Source organism: Mirounga leonina, unplaced genomic scaffold (genome assembly GCF_011800145.1).
Source record: "Mirounga leonina isolate KUSES-001 unplaced genomic scaffold, KU_Mleo_1.0 Mir_91, whole genome shotgun sequence".
Taxonomy (NCBI): Eukaryota; Metazoa; Chordata; class Mammalia; order Carnivora; family Phocidae; genus Mirounga; species Mirounga leonina.
The window spans coordinates 49200205-49218705 of NW_023270839.1; the positions used below are offsets into that span (position 1 = coordinate 49200205).

Consider the following 18501-nt stretch of genomic DNA (forward strand, 5'->3'; position numbering starts at 1 on the left):
GGTCTAGGGCCTGGGCTAGGAATGTAATATGCTTAAGAACATGCTCAGCCAGGGGAGCCTGAGTTCCTGACTACAGCTCTCTTCAGAGACTGCAGTGTACTGGCTGTGTACCCAGTCTGAGGTGGGTAGGACGGCTTTCCCATGTGAGGCCTGCCAGGTAAAGTCTTTGTAATTGCTTATAGTCAGGCTGGAAGATTACACACAGAGATTTTAAGTTTTTGGTCAGGAGCCAGACTCTTCAATACACACACACACACACACACACACACCCATATTTTGCTTATCCATTCATCAGTTGGTGGACATTTGGGTTGTTTCTGCATTCCCCCCCCCCCCCCCCCCATTTTGGCTATTCTAAGCTTTTTGCTATGAACTTGTGTGTGTAAGTTTTTGTGTGCATATGGTTTCATGTCTTTTAGGTGTATACCTAAAAGTGTAATTTGCTGGGTCATTTGGTAGCTCCATGTTTAACAATTTGTGGAACTGCCAAATGGTTTTCCAAAGAGACCGTATCATTTTACATTTCCACCAGCAATGTGTGGGGATTCCAGGTTTTCCATATCCTCACCTACATTTGTTACTTTTTTTTTTTTTTTTAAGTTATAGCCATTCTAGTGAATGGGAAGTTGTATTTCATTGTGGTTTTGATTTCTATTTCCCTAGTGAGTAATGATGTTGAATATCTTTTCATGTGCTTATTGGCCACTTATATATCTTTTTTGGAGAAATGTCTATTTGAATCCTTTGCCCATTTAAAAATTATATTACTTACCCTTTTATTTTAAGAGTTTTTTAGGTATTCTGGATACAAGTCACTTATAAAATACATGATTTACAAATATTTTCTCCCAAACTGTGAGTTGTCTTTTTACTTTCTTGATACTGTCTTTGAAGCATAAATTGTTTTTAATTTTATCTTTTTTTCTTTTGTTGTTTGTGCTTTGGGTGTTATATCTAAGAAACCTTGCCTGACTCAAATTCATGAAGATTTACTCATATCTTCTTCTAAGTATGAGCTCTTAAATTTAGGTCTGTGATTCATTCTTGAGTTAACTTTTTTGGGGGGGGGGGGTGGAGGGAGAGGGAGAGAGAGAGAATCCCAAGCAGACTCCATGCCCAGCATGAAGCCTGATGTAGAGCTCAGTCTCATGACCTGATACCATGACCTGAGCTGAAGTCGAGTCAGATGCTTAACCAACTGAGACACCCAGGTGCCCCTTTTTTGAGTTAATTTTTGTGTATGGTTTTAGGTAGAGGTTCAGCTTCATGCTTTTGCATTTAGATATCCAGTTGTCACAGACCATTGAATTATCTTGGCACCCTCGAAGAATATCAGTTGACCATAAATGTAGGGTTTTGTTTCTGGACTTTCAATTCTATTCCAATAATTTATACATCTGTCCTTATGCCAGGAAGTTTTGAAATCATAAAATGTGAGTTCTCCAACTTTGTGCTTCCTATTCAAGATTGTTTTGGCTCTTCTGGATCCCTTGCATTTCCATATGAATTTTAGGATCAGCTTGTCAGTTTCTACCAAGAAAATCCAGCTGGGATTTTGATGGGGATTGTGTTGAATTTGTATTATGAATCTGTAAATCAGGTTGGAGATTTTATAATAGTATATTCTCCAATCTGTGAACATGGAGGTCTTTCCATTTATTTATGTGTTCTTTAATTTCTTTCAATGATGTTTTATAGTTTTTAGTGTATGTCTCCTACTTTTGCTAAATTCGTTCTTAAGCCCTTTATTTTTTGGATACTATTGTAAATGAAATTGTTTTCTTTCATTTTTGGATTGTTCATTACTAGTGTATGGAAATATAATTGATTTTTGTATCATGCAAACTCACGGAACTATTAGTTCAATTAGTAGTTCTAAGTTGTTAATATATTAGTGAGAATTTTTTATATATAAAATTATGTCATCTATAAATAGTGATAGTTTCATTTCTTCCTTTCCAATCTGGATGCCTTTTATGTCTTTTTCTTACCTAAGCATCCTAGCTAAAACCTTCATTACAATGTTAAATAGAAGTGATGTGAATAGACATCCTTGTCTTGTTCCTGATCTTAGGGGGAAAGCTCTCAGTCTTTCAGCACTACCTGTGGGTTTTTTTTATAACTGTCCTTTATCAGGTTGAGGAAATTTCCTTTTATTCCTAGTTTGTTGACTGTTTTTGCCATGAAGGAGTTAACATTTATTGAGACTTCCATGTATGCCAGGCCCTATGCTCAGTGCTTTATATATAGTATCTAATTTTCATTATAGTCCTGTGAGATAGAGACAGTTATTTTATCTTCATTCAGCTGGTAAGTGGTAGAATCAGATTACTGTTTTCAAAACTTGTGTGCTCAACTATATCCATTAAATTCCCTGTACAAACTATGTTGATTTATACATGTGCTTTGTCCATGTTGGTTTCCTCCTCCTCAGAATGCATGCTCCCTCTCTTTCCCCATTACAAACCTACCATAGTACTTTGTACCTGTCACTATCATAGTACTTTTTCCCTGTGTTGTGATTGTTTGCATGTATTTCTCTCATTTGAGAATCTGTGCTTGAAGTCGGGGACTTTGTCATATTTATTTTTGAATTTCCAGTACGTAGTAGAGAGACAGGAAAGAGATAAGTCACAGAAGCCAAGGGATTAGAGTTTCAGGAGGGTGGAAGCAGCCAGCAGTGTCAGGTACTGCAGAGAGATGAAGTAAAATAAGGGTCACAAAATGCCTATAGGTTTCATCTTTTAGTGATTTCAGCAAGAGTATTTTTTTTAGTAACAGTGGGGACAGTCTCTACTTGAGGCAGTCTCTTCATCTCCCATTCACTGATCAACCTACCACAATCTTGCTTCAGTCCCCACTGCTGTGAGAGTTTAACTGTGAAGGGGAAGAATGAGTTTAGGGTCCTACATAGAAGGGAATGTAAGGTATTTTTTTTTAAAGGGGAGGGGCTTGAACGTGCATATATACAGAGGTGGTAGGAGAAAGGACAAGTTAAGAGCAAGCTTGTGGAAGTAGAGAGAGGACTAAAAGAGGGAACAGGCTTTCCTGTAGAGACAGGAGATTGCCTCAGAACACAAGATTTGCCTGGAGTGGCCTCTTTCTTCTGAGGGAAGGAAGTACCCATGGATGTAGTCAGAGGTAAATATGTGGGTGTGAATTAGGAAATATAGGGAGTTCCCTCATTTCTCTGGAGTAGAAAACAAAGTTGTTGGCTTTGGGTTATTGTGGTTGTTGATGTTCTGCAAGTAGGCAACAGGGGTGAGATGTGGAGTTTGAGGGTAGTGATGAAGGTTTAGAATATCTGCTGTAAGGCATGGGAGAGATTGCTTACCAGAAACATAAATGTTGTTTGAGGGCCTCTTTCTCCTCTGTCTTCATGGAAATTACCAAAACAAGTATATGGTCAGAAATAATCCAGATGGTACAAAAGGATTTACAGTGAAAAGTAAGTCTTCCCTTCACTTTTGATCCCCTGTTGCTATTTTCAGAAGGAAGCACCGTTTACAGTTTATTTACTTTCAGATTGTTTTTGCAGATATAAATATATATGGAATTTATTTTAATCCATGAGAACTTACTGTTTTACTTCTTGCTTTTTCTTTCCTTTTTTTTTTTTTTAAGATTTTATTTATTTATTTGACAGAGAGAGACAAAGCAAGAGAAGGAACACAAGCAGGGGGAGTGGGAGAGGGAGAAGCAGGCCTCTCGCTGAGCAGGGAGCCCGATGTGGGGCTCGATCCCAAGACCCTGGGATCATGACCTGAGCCGAAGGCAGACACCTAACGACTGAGCCACCTAACGACTGTGCCCCTACTTCTTGCTTTTTCAGTGTACTTCTGTATCTTGTAGATCTTTCCATATACTTAGATCTACTTCATTCATGTTTACAGCTGCAGGATATTTTGTATATGAATATTGTATCAATTATGTAACCTGCATTTCAATGGCTTACAGTGTTTACTCCCATAAAAGTCATGTTGAATGAATAAATTCTACCTTTAAAAAGTAGAAAATCATTATAATACCTTAATTCTTTGCCTTATTTTGGATTTATTCTGTACATACACACATTGAACAAGCTGATAATATGTATATACCAAAACTGAGTTGTCTTTAAAATATAAAGATATCTTAAATATTCAGGGGCACCTGGGGTGGCTCAGTTGTTAAGCGTCTGCCTTCGGCTCAGGTCATGATCCCAGGGTCCTGGGATCGAGCACCACACCGGGCCCCCTGCTCAGCGGGAAGCCTGCTTCTCCCTCTCCCACTCCCCCTGCTGTGTTCCCTCTCTCACTGTGTCTCTCTCTGTCAAATAAATAAATAAAATCTTTAAAAAAAAAAAAAGATATGTTAAATATTCAAAAGTGATACCCTTACTTATCATGGTCAATTTATTTCTGGGATTGAGTGATAAGTATCTTGTTTTTAGGCGTTTGCTGTTTTATACACTGATGTGAGAAACATTCCTGTATGTTCCTCTTGTACATGTGGGAGAGATTCTCCTGTACATATACCTATGAATGGAATTGCTGGGTCATAGGGTAGTAAATCATAAATTTAAAGAGATAATACAAAATTTATTTCCAGAGTGATTGGAAATAAATCACTATCACCATTGTATAAGAGATCCTGTTTTATAGTCTCTTCAATAGAGTTTTCAGACTTTTAAATTTTGCTAGTTAAATGATCTAAAATAAAATAGTATTTAATTGTGATCTTAAAAAACTAAAAATTGAGGTATAATTTTCAATTTTATGATAAAATGCATAGATCTTCTACAGTTTAATGAGTTTTGACAAATGCATTTACCTATGTAATCCACACCCGTATAACATGTAAAACATTTTTATCACTCTTTAAGTTCCTTAAGGCTTCTTCCTTGACATTCTGTCCTCTCACTAGAGCAAACCACTTTTCTGATTTCTGTCACTTTATTTTTTTTTAAAGAAAATCATCTGGGGGCGCCTGGGGGGCTCAGCCGTTAAGCGTCTGCCTTCAGCTCAGGTCATGATCCCGGGGTCCTGGGATCGAGCCCCGCATCGGGCTCTCTCCTCAGCGGGAAGCCTGCTTCTCCCTCTCCCACTCCTCCTGCTTGTGTTCCCTCTCTCGCTGTCAATTAAATAAATAAAATTAAAAAAAAAATTAATTGGTTCTTATCTTACCAACTTCTTTCTTACCATTCTCTTTTTTAATTTTTTAAAAAGTTGTAAAAAATACCACAAATTTATTATCTTAACCATTTTTAAGTATACAGTTCAGTGGTATTAAGCACTTTAAGAATGTTGTGCATTGGTTACCATCATCCATCCCCATAACTTTTTTCATCTTGTAAAATAAACTATGTGCAATAAACAATAAATCCCCATTTTCCTCTTCCCCCAGTCCCTGGCAACTACCAGAACTACTTTCTGTCTTTATGATGATTTTCACCTCTCTCACTACCTCATGTGAGTTGAATCATACAGTATTTGTCTTTTGTAACTGGCTTTTTCATTTAGCGTCATGTCCTCAAGTTTCATCCATGTTGTAGTGAATGGCACAATATTCTTCCTTTTTGAGGTTGAATGATATTCCATTGTACGTATATGCCACATTTTCCTTATGCATTCATCTGTCAATGGATACTTGGTTGCTACCATGTTTTAGCTACTGGGAAAAATGCTTCTGTGAACAAGGGGTACAAATATCTCTTTGAGACCCTGCTTTCATTCTTTTGGATATGTACCCAGAAGTGAAATTGCTGGATCATATAGTAATTCTATTTTTAATTTTTGAGGAACTACCATGCTGTTTTAAATAGCAGTGGTACTTGTAACATTCCCCCAACAGTGCACAGGTCCAATTTCTCCACATCCTAATCAGCACTTGTTGTTTTTCTGGTGTGTGTGTGTGTGTGTGTGTGAGTTTGTGTGTTTTAATACTAGCCATCCGACTGGATATGAGGTGGTATCTCATTGTAGTTTTGATATGCATTTCCCTAGTGATCAGTGATGTTGAGCATCTTTTCATGTGCTTACTGGCCATTCATATATCTTCTTGGAGAAATATCTATTCAAGTCCTTTGCCCATTTTTGAATTGGTTGGTTTTGTTATAAGATAAGTTTTAGGAGTTCTATTTTCTGGATATTAATCCCTTATCAGATATATGATTTGCAACTATTTTCTCCTATGTTGTGGCCGCTTTTTTTACTCTGTGGATAGTGTCTTTTGATGTGCAAGGTTTAAAAATTTTCGTGGGGTCCAGTTTGTCTTTACTTTTGTTACCTGTGCTTTTAGTATTATATCCAAGAAATCACTGCCAAATCCAATGTCATAAAGCTTCTGTCCTATGTTTTCTTCTAAGAGCTTTATTGTTTTAGGTCTTACATTTAGATATTTGATCCATTTTGAATTAAGTTTTGTACGTGTTGTTAGGTAAGGGTCCAGCATGTGGATACCCAGTTTTCCCAGCACCGCTGTTGAAAAGACTTTCTTGTTCTCATTTATTACTTTGATAACTTTGTCAGAAATCAGTTGGCTATTATGTGTATGTCTATTTCTGAGCTTTGTCTTCTGTTTTATTGACATTTTTTCTCTTTGCTGATACTATGCTATATCGATTATAGTAGTTTAATAGTAAGTTTTGAAGTGAAATGGTGGAAGTTCTCCAATTTTGTTCTTCTGAAGATTTGTTTTGACTCTTCTGGGTCCTTTGTATATTCATACACGGTTTAGAATCCACTTCTCCATAGGGATTTTAGGGCTAGCTTTTCATTTTTTACAAAAACATCCGTAGATTTTACTTGACACCGTGTTCACTCCACAGATCAATTTGGAGAGAACAGACATCTTAATATTGTAAACATGATATCTTTCTCCATTTATTTAGATCATCTGTAATTTCTCAAGAGCCATAATTTTTATTTTCTTTTTCAGTGTACAAATTTTGCACTTTGATTTTTTAATGCTATTATGACTATTATGACATTTTAAAAGTATTTCATTTCCACTGTTCATTACTAGTATGTAGAAATATAATTGAATTGTGTATATTGGCCTTTGTTAGTTCTAGTAGCTTTGTGGGGGTTTTTTGTTTTGTTTTGTTTATTTTGATTCTCTAGGCTTTGTTATGTAATTATGATGTGTATGTAAGTAAAGACAGTTTTACTTCTTCCTATCAACCTGTAATTCTTTTCCTTGCCTCATTTTACTGACTAGAACCTCCAGTAGAGTATTGAATAGAAGTTGTGAGAGCAGATGTCCTTCGTTTGTTCCTGAATTTAGGAAGAAAGTTTTCAGACTTTTACCATGAAGTTGTTATCCTCAGGTTGAAGAGCCCTTTCTATTCTTCATTTGCTGAAAGGTTTTTTTTTTTTTTCTTTTAATCATAAATGGATGATACTGGATTCTGATTGTGGTGTTAAAATGATTTTTTTTAAAGGATTTTTAAAAAGGGGTTATAATCATGACTCATACAGATATAAAATGAACACTTGTCAAATGTTTAACTCACTAGTTAATGAGGAAACTGGTAAGATGTTAAAATTAGTTCAAAGGCAAATTTGAAGAGTCACTCATTTGTATGCAGTAAAGGAATGCTGAAATGAATTTTTCAAATGGATACAAAAACTGATCTATCCATTGGGCAATTAAACTTGTAATCCACTGGACACAACTAATTAGCTCTTTTAAGCTCAAGAATAGTTCACATTATTATCAGTTTTCTACAGTTTTTAAATTTAAAAATAGCCTAAAGGCAATGAAAGGGAGAGGTAATGAATGTCTGAGCTAGAGAGAAATGTAGGTAGTCTGTTCTTTTTTGGTCTATTTTCAAAGCTGCTTACTGTTTTTTACTGACAAAGAGTTTTGCTTTGAATTTCTATGATCTCCAGTGATGTTGAACATTGTTCATACATTTATTGGTTATATGCATATGTTCTGATGTCAAATGCCTCTTCAGTCTCTCTTGTCCATTTTTCTGGCCATGTTTTGGGTGTGTGTGTTATTGCTTTATATATTCTTGATAATAATGCATAATAAGTTGGGTGTATCGTGAATACTTTCTCCTATTTTATAATTTGTATTTTCACTTCCTTTAAGGTATTTTTTGAACAGTTCTTACTAATCTTAGTACAAACTTCCCTTGTCTTGTTTAAGAAATCTTTCCTTATCCTGAGGTTAAAAGATACTCATCTTTTCTACTAAGGTTTTTTAAGTTTTTGACATTTAAGGCCTTGATCCATCTGGTGTGATGGATTTTCATATGGTATGATGTTAGGATCAAACTTCACCTTTTTTTTTTTTTAAACATAGATATAATGGCTAAATGTTTGTGTCTCCCCAGACTTTTTTTTTTTTTTTTGAAAGATTTTATTTATTTATTTGACACAGAGAGACAGCGAGAGAGGGAACACAAGCAGGGGGAGTGGGAGAGGGAGAAGCAGGCTTCCCGCGGAGCAGGGAGCCCGATGGAGGCTCGATCCCAGGACCCTGGGATCATGACCTGAGCCGAAGGCAGATGCTTAACTGACTGAGCCACTCAGGCGCCCCTCCCCAGACTTTCTATGTTGAAGCCCCAGTGTGTTGGTATTTGGGATGGGGCCTTTGGGAAGTAATTAGCGTTAGACGAAGTTGTGAAGGTGGGGCCCTGGTCTGATGGAAACAGTGCCTTGATAAAAAGAGATGTTAGAGAACATGCTCTTTTTCTCTCCTCTCTCTGTGAGGACACAGCCAGAAGGTGGCCACCTGCAAGCCAAAAAGAGAGCTCTCACCAGAACCTGACCGTGCCGGCACCCTCATCTCAGACTTCTAGCCTCTAGAACTGTGAGAAAATATTTCTGTTGTGTAAGCCACCCAGTTTATGGCATTTTGTTATGGCAGCTTGAATACTTGATATTTTCCTTTGTCAGATACTGCTTATGTGGGGAGGATTAGGTTTTTTTTTTTTTTTAAAGATTTTATTTATTTATTTGAGAGAGAGAGACTGAGAGAGAGAGAGCATGAGAGGGGGGAGGGTCGGGAGGGTCAGAGGGAGAAGCAGACTCCCTGCCAAGCAGGGAGCCCGATGTGGGACTCGATCCAGGGACTCCAGGATCATGACCTGAGCCGAAGGCAACCACTCAACCAACTGAGCCACCCAGGCGCCTGGATTAGGTTTAATATTAGTCCCAGTGATGTCAGGGGCAGGAGTTGGAGAGCCCCAGGCACTGCAGAGCTTGAATCAGTCATTCCTCACCCCATACCATATAACTTTAGGTCACTTCTTTACCTGTTTCTCTTGAGGAAGAAGTTGCCTTTAGGACAAGGCACTGCTGTGATTACTGGTGCTCAGGCCAAGGGCTTGTGTTACAGGAGAAGGTGATGGAAAGAAACAGCCAGGGAACGTTATTTTCCTGAGGATCTGAGGTCTGAGTAATGCATATATGGGGCCAGGTTGTGTGCACGTAGGTGCTGGGGCACAAGAAAAGCAAAAACCAGAACTCAGTAGTTCTTTTTCTGTTTTGTTATCCCGCAGCCTTGGTGAGCTGCCTCGTGCCGCAGGCCATAGCCACCATTCCACACATACCTGTTGGAAAGGGGTCCTTGTGCCCCCAGGTGTTTCTCATCGTTCTTTCCAGTTTTTCTGTGTACCTTCCCCAAGGGCCGATCTCCTGAGATGGGGTCAGTAGTGTTGCTAATTCAGCATCTTGGCAGGAATTGGAGCCAGCAGAAAATTTTTCTTAGCTTTCTTAGACTTCCTTTACATAGTTACAGATGACTTTAATCTGACAAAAAAAAATGAGTTTGTTCAAGATTCCTCAGTCATCTGCAAGACTTCTTCCATGCTGTGTCCGAAGCCTTCCACAGAGACTGTGTAGAGGGAGGCTGGCTGTAGCAAAGAGTCCCACAGAATCTTTTTGATCATCCAGTGGTGTTTCACTGAATGTTCACCCAGCCCTGGTTGCCTTTTTGGATAGGTGGACCCAAAAGTTCCTTTAGGTGGGGTGACTTACTTCTAAGAGGGTCTCTGACTTAAAGTGGGTCTCCTTCTGCTTAGTAATGTTACTTTAAATTCTAATAACAGTTATTCTTGCTCAAAACAACCCATGAATTTTTAAGTATTATATTGCATCTTTCATGTAAATTTTGTATTCTGCTTATAATGAATATGTTGATATTAAAATCTTTTGTTAAGTTACTTACATCAAATAAACTTGCTCCTCCAAGAGAATGTATTACATTTATTCTGTTGTTTTGCTTACTGCCTGCTGTATCTCCACCCCCACAAAAGAATTAGTCTGCCATACAATACTACCTTTCATGATAAACCCCAGTGTTGTACTTATTTTTCTTTCTATCCCTGTGATTCCAGAGAAGAGGCAGGACCTGTTTCTCACTTAATTTTGACATAGGAAGGCTGGTCCGAGGTCCCAGAGGGGGTCTCGCAGGACCAGCCAAGAAGGTCCTTGGCTTAGTGCAGGGTAGAAATCAAACGCGAGCCAGGAGGAAGTGAGAGCAGAGTTTGTTGAATAGCATAAGTGATAGAGTACAGCAGATAGAGGTTCTGGGAGCCTCAGGAAAGGAAAAGGGAGTCTCCTCACTGCTTGGGGTTAGGGGTTTATATTGGAAAGGGGTCAATGGTACATGTTCCTTCAGGAATCCAGGGTAGGGTCTGATCAAAAGTAGTGTCAGGTGAACAGTAGGTGTTATTCCATAAATCACCGAAGGTAAGGGAGTATTAGCACCAGCGTCAACTGAGGTTTGAAGCCATTGTCCTGACACATGCTCGTGATCTCTTCTTAGATGTTATCAGGTGTATGGGGCCTAGGACAGAACTCAGAGAATGGTTAACTTTCTTGCTTCCCCCTTGGAGTGGGATCATAGCTGCTTTGGTTTACTCAGATGCAAGATGAGATATAGAGCATGAGTAAATGGGGCCAGGTAGAGAAACAGCAGACCGGGAGCCTTTCTAAAACGGAGTCCTTTCAGGTTCTCTATCTCAGTTTTGTTTGCCTAGCCCTGGCATAGGTCCTGCCAGGTTTGCCATAGAATAGGTGTTCCATATTGTTGAATTAAATTAGCACATAGCAAAGTAGTTAGGATTTATAATAGGAGTTGCATTCTAGATAGAAAAGAATGTACTCCTATCCATGGTGGGTCTTATATTTTGACATGGTTAGAATAAATAGTGTGTGGGGGCAGGTAGAATCTATAGAACTTGATGACTCTGCCCCTCCCCCCCTCAAATAAATAAATAAACAAATAAAATAGAACTTGTGGGATGGGGGATAGATAGGTTCTTAAAATATTTAGTTTGAGGTTTTTCTGAGATGTTCAAGTGGAGATGTGCAGATTTGTATGCAGTTCTTGGAGAGAGGTGGAGTCTTGAGAGAAATTTTGAGGTTAATAGTTTTTCAGGAGTGGTTGAAGAAGAAATTGCTCAGGATTGAGGACAGAACCCCTGGGCACATCTAGTTTTAGCAGACAAGTACAGGGAAAGGCACTGAGAGAAAGATACTGAGAAGGAGAAACTGAGTGTTAAAGGATTTTATAGCAACACCCTTGGTTTCATCTCTGTCTAGAGACCAGATTTTCCTTTCAGCACCCTGTATTTGATCTCGTCCCCCTTTTTTTGTTTCCAGCATTCTCTGCTGGGAGAGATTGTAGATGAAAAATAGTTTTATTTTTGAATCCAGCAATGGCTGGTTTATTTATATTTCCTCTGAATCCTGTTTGAAAACAGAAGACTTTCTTTAGCTCATCTCTCCAGCTGCACCTTCTGTTACATGTGTAAAAGAAACCAGTTGACACTTTGGACATTCTGCTTGGAAATTACCTTAGCTAGAAGTAACAGTTCATTGCCAGCATTTTCTGCTTTTTTGACTTATCACAAGCAACAGTTTTGCTAAATTTTCTGCCCCTTCATGATGGTCTTTTTTCCTCCAGCTTCTGATAACGTTTTACTCCCTCTCCTTTAAGGCCTTTCCAGTAGCCTCTTCAGTGCTCATCAGGCTTTTGCTGTGAGATCCTTGTGGCCCTTCCTGTTCGTGTCTACTACCCAATCCCACAGCTGGTGTCACCTGTCTTATGTTCTTATTATGTCAGCACTCCAGTTCCAGGTGCCAGATTCCGTTCTGGAAACTATCACTGTTTAGCAAACCGCCCCACTGTTTAGAACCTGCATCACTTTTCCTAACCAAGCCTGGGAAGTCACTCCTTGTCACTTCACCACACTCTTTTGGTTACAAGCAAGTTAAATGCCAGCTTGGATATAAGAAGGGAATCAGACTCCACATCTTTGTGGGTGAGCCACAAATTTACACCATAGAAGAGCGTGTGGGTGGCAGGTATTTTTGTGGCATATTTGGAAAGTCTGCTGCAGATGGATAAAATAAAATACATAGAATTACAAGGGAAGCCAATTATATTAATGTTTTTTTTTTTTTTTTATTTGAGAGAGAGCGAGAGAGCACGAGTTGGGGGGAGGAGGGGAGGAAGAGGGAGAAGCAGACTCCCGGCTGAGCAGGAAGCTAGATACAGGGCTCAATCCCAGGACCCTGAAGTCATGACCTGAGCCACCTAGGCACCCTTATATTAAAGTATTATTACCAAACTAATAGTAATAAAGTATTACGTGTTTCTTTAACACGATACACTGCAAGGTATAGTGGCAGGCTTATAGTAATTTAATAAATATAGTATTAGTAATTTTAGAGGTTGGAGGAAATAAAGAAATAATATATTTTCCCATCCAAGTCCGTAGGTCTCCTGAGTTCTATCCACAAACCCTCCAGCCTTTAGATGAAAAGCCCTTGGATTAAGGTAATGGTGTGAGCAGAGGTCACATTGCTGTGGCCTGGGGAGTGAATGTGGTGAGGCGAAGGCAGAGACTAAGGGGGAAGACACCATAGAGTAAGTTCCATATACTAGCATTTATTTACCTTTTAATAAGCTAAGGGTTTTGTTGCTTTTTAGATAGAGACTTAAATATGTTTATGTACTGAGAGAAAGACACTAGTGAAGAGAGAAAGTTGAATATATAGGAAAGATAAAGGCTATGTAAAATGTTTCTGAGAAGGGAGGAGAGGGTGTGGTCTTGAGGTTAGATAAAAGCATTAGGGAGGGAGGGCAAGTTAAAGGAATTATAGATGTTTGTGGGTGCTGTAACCAGATCACATGACATTCTGAGAACTATATATAAGTACGATAGATTTCAACACAGGGGCAAGGGAGGCCAAGGCAGGCCCCAGAGAACATTAGAGCAGAGGTCTGGGGGAAATATGTGAACATTGGGGATAGGGTGGGGAGAAAAAAAGGTAATAAAGCAGGGACAGGAAAAAGTAACTGATATAAGAAGACAAACTTTGCCTAGTTTACAGTTTTGTTTAGTGCCTTCTTTCGACCAATCATTCTCCTGACCATGGATATTGATAGAAAAGTGGAATGAGAATAAAATGCAGTTATATATTTGACTTCTCCTTATTTAGGGTTAACTTTTTCTAAGTATCTTGTTTAGCATACGTAATTAATACTTGTATTGCTTTTGCCATAGAGTAACATGAATGCCGAAGAGCTTCTTTTTCATGGTTATTTGGGGGTAATATTGAAAAGCAGTGCATGCGTTTGCTGCTTCCATGCTTACAGCTGGATGGAAATTGGCCTCAAAGGGTCCATCGTTTTCTTTGTCATTAGCCAACAGATGCTTGCTACAGTGTTTTGCTCACTGAGTCTTTATTTAATGTGAGGGTAATGCATCTCTGTACACTAATGAGCAGAGCTCTGCAATACAGTAGCTCATTTGTGTATAACAAATATCTGCTTTTGGCCACACATTGATCCTTTACTAAATGATTTTTTTTTTTTTAAACCAAGCTGTTTTCAACACCTGGTTGGCATATCTATCTTCATATTGCTTTGACTTTCTAGTAAGTTGATCCTGAATTTAGTAGGTCTATCTTATAGGAGAAATATTTTTTTTCTGTTAAAGAATTACTTCAGATCTTCTTTTTTTTTTTTTTTAAAGATTTTATTTATTTATTTGACAGAGAGAGACACAGCGAGAGAGGGAACACAAGCAGGGGGAGTGGGAGAGGGAGAAGCAGACTCCCCGCTGAGCAGGGAGCCCGATGCGGGGCTCGATCCCAGGACCCTGGGATCATGACCAGAGCCGAAGGCAGACGCTTAACGACTGAGCCACTCAGGCGCCCCTCAGATCTTGAAACAATAAAATTTTTAAAACTTCAAGTTGGTACTATAAATCATAAAAAACCTTAGGTTTGGGCGCCTGGGTGGCTCAGATGGTTAAGCGTCTGCCTTCGGCTCAGGTCATGATCTCAGGGTCCTGGGATCGAGTCCCACATCGGGTTCCCTGCTCAGTGCAAAGCCTGCTTCTCCCTCTCCCTCTGCCACTCCCTCTGCTTGTGCTCTTCTGTCTATCTCTCTGTCAAATAAATAAATAAAATCTTTAAAAAAAAAACCAAAAACCTTAGGTTTTAGGCACAAATAATCATTTATACATGAGTATGTTATAAAATTGCTAATTCATGATATATATATATTATTTATTTTTTTTTTTACTGTGAAAGTTTTATTTAATCATTTTTGTTTACAACTGAAACTCTAGGAACTCAAAGTTATCATCCTTGCCTGTAAACTTTTTATAGACGCCAGAAAAAGTTTCAACCTTGTGTTCCACGTTGTTCTGCTGTGCTTTATCCAAATGAACCTTGATCAGCCAGCTGCCATCCAGTTTCACACAGATTCTCTTGCCCACAATTTCACTTGGGAAAACCAAGTCCTCCAGGATCGCGTCGTGCACGGGTCTGTCAAAGTGCAGCTCCTGGGACGCTTTTGCTTATTTTTTGTACGGCTTTTTTGAGTTGGCTTAGGCGGAATTCTCCTCTGAGTGGTAAAAACAAACGTGCTTCCCACTGAACTTTTTCTCCAATTCACGCACTAGCCAGACTTGGATTTTCTGGAAAGATTTCAGCTGAGGAACGGGAACAAAGATGATAATAGCTTTCCGACCACCGCCAACTTCAATTTCCTTGGCGGCCGTGATATTCAGCTCCCTCAGCTGGGCTTTGAGGTCGGAGTTCATCTCCAACTCAAGGAGAGCCTGGGAGATGCTGGACTCGAACTTGTCCGGCTTCTCGCCATTGGGCTTCACGATCTTCGCGCTTGAACTGAACATGGCCTTCTCCTTGGTGAGAGCGCCGGCCTAGGAAGAGCTATATATATTATTAATATTAGTACTTATATCCTAATATGTAAATATATATACTTATATATAGTTATATATATACATCTTACCACAATTAAAATATTTTGAAGTATATAAATTATGTAATATACATTACATATATAATATTGCAGATATACATGTATATATATCCTTTTTATTGTGGTAAAATGTCCAGGCTCTCTCCAGAGCCCCCATCTTCTCTCAGTAGCTACCTGTTAGCTACTCTTCAGGTCTAGGGGTGCACACATCTGAATGAAGACTTGTCCTGGAAATGGACTCAGTCGTTTGAACTAGGCCTTCTGGAGTTCCAGATAGGTGAAAAATGGTCTCTGTGGGTCAAACCCAGCAAGACACTTCCTCTTGGCCCTTTGCATTGCTCATTACATAGAGAATGGTGTGGCCTCCTAAGGGCCAAATCTGTTGCTTTCATCTAAGGGTAGTAATGATTTTAATAATCTTTTTTTTTTTTTTTTAAGTTTTTATTTATCTCTACACCCAGTGTGGGTCTTGCACTCACAGCCCCAAGATCAAGACTCACATACTTCTCTGACTGAGCCAGCCAGGTGCCCTTAATAATCTTTTAATAGAACTACCAAACTTGATTGCTCCAACATCATTCCTTCCTTTTGTTGTATGTATGGTCTTTTAGGGTTCCCAGATTCAATTTCAGTGTCGGAGGCAGGGGTTCCAACACACAACACCGAGCAATTCTCAGAGTAGGATTTCTGAGAATTCAACTCAATTCTGACACTGTCTACCCAAAGATAGCATCAGATTTCACAGGTTAAGGGTTCAGTCCTACAAGACTGCCCTCACGCTCTACTTCAGACACCAGTCACAAGCCCCAGGCTCTTACCTGTTCTCCTGACCAACCAGCTACATATTGTAGGTTCCAACAACAACCTCTTCTTTAGGTTCAATTAATTTGCTAGCACAGCTCACAGAACTCAGGGAAACACTTACTTAAATTTACCAGTTTATTAAAGGATATGATAAAGGATATGAATCAATATCTAGATGAAGAGCTACCTAAGGTGAGGTTCCTAACAAAGGAGCTTCTGTCCTCATGGACTTGGGGGCCTGCTTCAACATTCGGGCCCCCCCCAAACATGGAAGCTCTCTAAAAAGGAGGACTAAAAAAGCTGTCCTCTCAGGTTTTTATGGAGGCTTCATTACATAGTCACGATTGACTAAGTCATTGACCATTGGTTGATTCAAACTCCAGCTCCTCTCCCCTCCCCACTCTGGGATGGAGTGAGGGTGATTGTAAAAGTTCCAAGACTCTGATCACATGGTTGGTCCTCCAGGCAACAAATCCCTACCCTTTGGGTGCCCTTGGTCCAGAATTCACCTTCATTAATAATAAGACATCTATTTTACCTTTATGGTCTGAAGTGTTTTCAGGAACTATGGATGCAGAGCAAATATTTCTGAGAAATATATTTTGGTCATTCAGATGATACAAATCATTATAAATCATTATATCACATATGGCCAGAAGGATTTTTCTAAAGCCAAGGTCAATCACATTCCTGCTTGAAATTTTTTAGAAATTTATTTATTTATTTGAGAGAGAGAAAGAGAGACAGATAGGTGGGTGGGAGAGGAGGAGCAGAGGGAGAGGGACAAGTAGACCCTCTGTGCTGAGTGCAGAGCCTGAGTAGGGCCTGATCTCAAGACCCTGAGATCATGACCTGAGCCAAAACCAGGAGTTGGACTTTTAACCACCTGAGCCACCCAGGCATCCCCCCTGCTTGAAACTTTTCAGTGCTTCACATTTTCATTGGGATAAAGTCTAAACTTCCTAAGTTGCCTTATTGAAGATACTTTGTTTCCCATTCTGGTGATCGCTTATTTTTTCATCTGTACTTATTTTAGGGCTATGTTGTTACATGCCAAACAAGTACTCTTTTCTAGCTATACAACTTTGCACAGGCTGTAGATCTTTCATGCTCCCCTTTCCTTGTGAACAACCTATAATATATCTACCAAACTCCTTGTAACAGTGAAAAAATTAGGTAGTCTGACAAGCTTTTTTTCACTTCCTCAGAAGAATTAAGTCCTTTCCATTTCTATATTTCCATTGTGATTTGTACACATTTCTGTTTTAGCATTTGTTATATAATATTTGCACATCTGTAAGCCATACCCTCTACCTCTAAAAGCAAGGGCTAATGTAATTCAGCATGGTGTTTCCTGGTATTTCCACCAAAAGTGCTTGGCACCCAATAGGTGCTTAATAAATGTGTATTGAATGAATATTATTGTTGTTGTTTTTAAATTTATTTATTTGAGAGACGGAGGGAGAGAGTGAGCTCGCGCGAGTGAGCAGGGGGAAGGGCAGAGGGAAGAGGAAGAGAGAATCTTAAGCAAACTCCCTGCTGAGCATGGGGCTGAATCTCCAGACCCTGAGATCATGAAACCTGAGCCAGAATCAAGGGGCAGATGCTCAGCCAACTGAGCCACCCAGGCATCCCTGTATATTGTAATAAGTAGAGTACTTTAAGTGTGAATTGCTCTGAATAGAAGAATATGTTTATAGTAAGCTCTTGTTGCATGTCCAAGGCAAGTGAGGAATGAAGTATTCCAATAATTGATTATGCTATGTAATAGCCAACTATAAATTATCTTTAGATAATTTTAATGCAAAAATAATGGGTTATACAGAATTTATCTGTCTTTATTATAAGGTGCTTCAGCTGATCATTCTGAATTGTATGGCTCTTTTAAAGCTGTGGCTGAGGAAGCTGTAAGAAATCGAATAGGGTGCTTTGTCACAAGCTGGGTTTTTTTTCCAGTTGAGTTTCTTTTTTTTTTTTTTTTTTTAAGATTTTATTTATTTATTTGAGACAGAGAGAATGAGAGAGAGAGAGAACATGAGAGGGGGGAGGGTCAGAGGGAGAAGCAGGCTCCCTGCCAAGCAGGGAGCCCGATGCGGGACTTGATCCAGGGACTCCAGGATCATGACCTGAGCCGAAAGCAGTCGCTTAACCAACTGAGCCACCCAGGCGCCCTCCAGTTGAGTTTCTAACACACTCATTCACTTATTATTTTGCTTACCTAAAGAGTTCACCATTACATTATTATCAAATGCAGAAAACAGACAAGCAGCGTACTTTATGGTGTATGCACTGTCTCAGTTCACCAGACAACTTGCTACCTTTAGGCTGTGCCCCCTCTTCTATTCAGTGACAGTCCTTGCTGAGCCCAAGTGAAGTCTTATAACTGAGCTAAGCAGTTAATTAGATGGTGTTCTCTGGCCATGACTGTTTCAAGAGTGCTTGATCTCCACCCGA

General features: G+C 39.3%; 1 protein-coding gene and 1 pseudogene across 5 annotated transcripts in view; one reads left to right on the plus strand and one right to left on the minus strand.

The window, feature by feature from the left end:
- The window catches only part of PEAK1 (pseudopodium enriched atypical kinase 1), a 321626-nt gene that overhangs the window by 52213 nt on the left and 250912 nt on the right, over window positions 1–18501 (plus strand). The window lies entirely within an intron of this gene.
- LOC118003180 lies at window positions 14567–15170 on the minus strand (annotated as a pseudogene).